The following is a 4106-nucleotide window of genomic DNA, read 5'->3' as shown; positions in this document are numbered from 1 at the left end:
TCCTGGATCATTTCATCTCGAGAGAGTTTCATCTTTTCTCTGTATGTTAACTCCTAAATCTGCATCTCTATTTCTGACCTCTTACTTGAGCTTCGGGACCTTAACCTCCAAGTAAATATCCCGTTGGCACCTGGGATAGATAAACTAGGCTTCTTTAAAGAGGAATTATCTTCCCCTGAAACGTGTTGTTCCTTTGTTTTTTAAATCAGCATCGTTTATTTGTGTACCCAAACTACTACTCCCTCACTCATTTATACCCCAGTCATCAAGGCTTGTCTTTAACCTTGAAAATGCCTTTCTAAGAGAACTTGAATTCCCACTGCCACTATCTTAGAGTCCCTCATCCTTCGGCAAGCAGCAAATATTCAAAAATTTAAAAAGCCAGTCAAACTCATAAAGCTCTAACAAGTGCTAGCATCCAGCCTGGAACTCGTGTTCTAGCCCCCAGTCAGGACATCCGAGAGCTCTTTACATCCTAAAATACAGGACCCAGACTCTAGGGAATTTATATTCCAAAAAAAGTTCTACACTCGAGTCTCAATTCTTACTCTGTCTCGTACGCAATGCAGAACTAGGTTCTGCAAGTTCCCTTCTCGGGCAGTGAAGCTGCAAGGGGTCCTCTACACCGAGAACTTTGATAAACGTTTAAGGAATGATCTCTCTCGCTTGCCTCCACTGTAACTAGTCCCGATCTCCTCAGCTGGCAGGAAAAACTACCCCATCCGCTGCTGCGGCGAAGCAGTGACGTCACGGCTAGGGTGACCTGACCCCGTTTTTCGGGCTGTGTAGACCACGGCTACCGAAGGCCGGGAGAGAATGAGTGGGCGGCAGGAGACCCCAGCCCCTTCCGTCCCGGGGCCGAGCCCGGCGTCGCCACCCCAGCCCCGCCGGACCAGCAGCCCCTCGGGCCAACCCACCGGGCACGCTCCGCCGGGCCTGGAGGCGAGCGACCGGGTGTGGGCGTGGGGCCAAACTTCCTGTCCCGCGCTCGCGCTGCTTCCGGCGGGAGCCGGAAGACGCTGTCTGTGGACGGAATTCGGGACTGACTGACTGACGGCCGGCCGGCTGCCCCGGACGGGAAGGTGAGCTCCCCTGTGGGCCAGACCACACCCTCTCGGCTAGGAGGTCCCCGAGAGGGAGGGAGCCGGTACCGGCTCCTCGGGGGCTCGGACCGAGTTCGCCCTCGGAGAGGACAGGGAAACCGCCCCCCTTGGGCACCCCTCCCGGATCTGGCGGGCCCGGGAGCGGCCGGTCTGAAGCCCCATGGCTTCGGCCCTTCCCCTCACAGGTTTTGGGGTCGATGTTTCGTCTCATTTGCCAGCTTTTGGGGGCGAGGGCATGGGAATGCCCTCGTCTTGAGAAAGCCAGAGTCTGCGAGTCCCTGGGGCGGGGGCTCCCGGACGGCACCCGCAGCCGGGGCCTGCCCGCGGACCTTGGGGCCTTACGCTAAGGCCGTTGTAGTGGGGGAAAGAGGATGCCAAGGGGACTCTCCCCTGGATATTTCATCCCGGAGCTACCATCTTCTTTCATACGTCAACTCAGTTTCTAGGTCTAGAAGAAGGAAGGCTGCCGACTCCGAGGAGGGGCTGGGCCGCCGGCTTCTTCTCCTCCTGTCATTCCAAGGCGGGGGTGTGGGCCGTGAGTGTTTACAGCCTATGCATTTCGCAGGTTGAATTTATCCTCTGAAGTTTCTTGAGAGAAAAGAATCCAATTAGTGTGTTAAAGTTTATCCCACTTGTGCACGAGACTCGGGAATGCATTTAGGCACCATTTGGAAGTTAAATATTATTACCTTGGGACTTAAGAATTTGTACTTGTTCCTCACTTGGGCGCACGGGTCAACGTAGCGTGTTTGCAAAGCGAATAAAAGAAACATTCTGAAATAAAGTCAGGGGCATTTTGCTGTTAGGGAGTGAGAAATTCCACTTTGTTTATCTTAGTGTGGGGCAGAGTAAAGTCAACTAGCAGAGGATTTTTTAGTTTTTTAGGTTTTGCATCTAAGTAGATGTCTAATTTTTGGCAAGTTACTTAATCGCTAGCTTTTTGCTTTTTTTCCTCTGCAAATTAATGGGTTTACTTATTTATTCAGCAAATATTTCCTGAATGCTTAGTTTGTGGAAAGCATCATGCTAGGTTAATGGGAGAAAGATTAAAAAATTCAGCGAACCTTAACCAGTGAGAAAATATGCATGTACACAACTAACACCCAAGGCAGGATGAAATAATTGCTATAGAGAGGTTAAACAGTGTGTTGTGAGAACACCAAGGGAAGGACAGATTTGTTCTGATTGGAGGGAAAGGATCAGAGAGTCTTCTTGGAGGATGGCATTTGAGTTGGATTTTAAAAGCTAGAGAGAAGTTCAGAAGATCAGAACTGGGTTGGGGGTGTTTATTACTGGTTGAAGAACTATTTCAAGCAAAGACCTTGAGCACTGAAACAGATTGGTGTGTTCATTTAATAGGTTTACTCCAGGGTAGGCTGGAGTAAAGGGTTCATTGAGGAATATAGTGGATGCTGCAACTAGAGCAGTATTTGAGGACATATTGTAAAATATTTGAAATGCTGTGCATAGGGATTTGACTATTATTCTGAGGCACTGAATTTTGAGTAAGGGGAGTGACATAAGCATTTCTGTGTTTTAAAAAGATAACTCGAGTGGCTGCGTACAAGATGGATTGGAAAGGGGAATTTTAAGGGCAGGGCAACCAGTTAGAAGTCTATTTTAGTAGTGTAGTTGAAAGATAATAAGACACCTAAACAGGGCATTACAGTGGGAATAAATTTTGGGGAATCAGAACCACCGGGATTATTTAAATATGGAGGATGAGAGAGATTGTTAAAGACCTAGAATTTGCAGCTGAGTGGTTGGAAGATTGGGTGATAATTGAAATGGATAATACAGGAAGAAGAACAAGGTTGGTGGGGGAGATGATAATCTGGATTTTGAACATTGTTAGGTTTGACATGGATATCCATGCGGAGATAACGGGCAAGCAGTTAGAAATGCAAGTTTGGAGTTCAGAAGAGAGGTCAGGAATAGAGACAGAAATTTGGGTATCATTCGCAGTGTTGTTCATTCATTATACAAATATTTATTCAGTGCTTACTAAGTGTTTACAGGGAACCTTGTATGGAAGCCCTTTAAGCTCATAGTAGAGACAACCTTAGAGCTTCACAGTATCAGAAATGACTCTTGGAGACCTAATTTCCTTATGAATTACATATAGTACTTTGCCAGGCACTGTGCTAGGTGCTGGGAGATAATAGTAGTGAACAAGACAGACTGGTTCTTGCCCTTGTTTATGAAGCTTACAATTTAAAAGTAGCCAGACAAAAAATGAATACTATATAAAAGCAAATAAAAGAATTGAAAATTGTGGTAAGTGCTATAATGGAGACAGTAGAGAGAGAAAATAAAGGTGGTGTTGGGGGTGGGGTTTGGGGAACCTTCTTTGGATAAGGTGATCAGGGAAAGCCTTTCTAAATGAGTTGATAGTTAATCAGAGCCTTGAAGAATAAAAAAGAACTAACCAACGGAAGAGAGAGGTGAAGGCATTCCTAGGTAGAGGAAATGACGTGCAAATCCGGAGCATGGGAAAGAGCTTAATGTGTTCAAGGAACTAAGGGAGATTCGTTTGGCTGAAGCTTGGAGAGAAACTAAGGGAGAGCGACTCTGGAATGTGGTTGGAGTGGCAGGAATGGATCACATGGGCTCTTTTAGGGAAAGATAAAGAGTTTGTGTTTTGTTTAGATGCATTGGGAAGCCAAGTGAAGAGTTGTGGGCATGGGAGTGATATAATAGGATTCACAGTTTAAGATGATAGTTACTGCTGTGAAGAGAATAGAATGGAGGGAAGCAGGAGTAGAAGAAGGGAGACCAGTTAGGAAGCCATAACTGCTGTTATCTCTCAGAAGCTCTGCCTCCTTCCTCAAACACTTTACTCTCTTTGCTTCCAAGATACAAGTTCCTTATTTTACTCCTACTTCATTGGCCATTCCTCTAGTCTCCTTTGATAACTCCTATACCCCTCCTCCACTCAGCCTCTAAATATTAATGTTCCCCAGGAGAGTATTCAGGCCCTCTTCTCTTGCAACACTCTCTTGC

The 4106-nt window shown here is 46.6% G+C and overlaps 1 protein-coding gene across 7 annotated transcripts in view; it reads left to right on the top strand.

Moving 5' to 3' along the window:
- The first annotated feature begins 849 nt into the window (after positions 1–849).
- ZNF410 (zinc finger protein 410) overlaps positions 850–4106 on the top strand; it is a 38748-nt gene continuing 35491 nt past the window's right edge. For 4 of the 7 annotated variants that reach the window (XR_015556151.1, XM_087448221.1, XM_087448219.1 and 1 more), the window contains exon 1: positions 850–1082. The gene's annotated coding sequence lies outside the window, so the exon portion shown is untranslated. The remainder of the gene's footprint in view (positions 1083–4106) is intronic. The other 3 variants (XM_004426339.2, XM_087448222.1, XM_004426341.2) reach the window with 3 other exon arrangements.

Source organism: Ceratotherium simum, chromosome 24, assembly GCF_057802395.1.
Source record: "Ceratotherium simum simum isolate JZ-2026a chromosome 24, ASM5780239v1, whole genome shotgun sequence".
Lineage (NCBI taxonomy): Eukaryota > Metazoa > Chordata > Mammalia > Perissodactyla > Rhinocerotidae > Ceratotherium > Ceratotherium simum.
The sequence above is the reverse complement of the archived record's forward strand: the minus strand, read 5'-3'. Positions and strand labels throughout refer to the sequence as shown.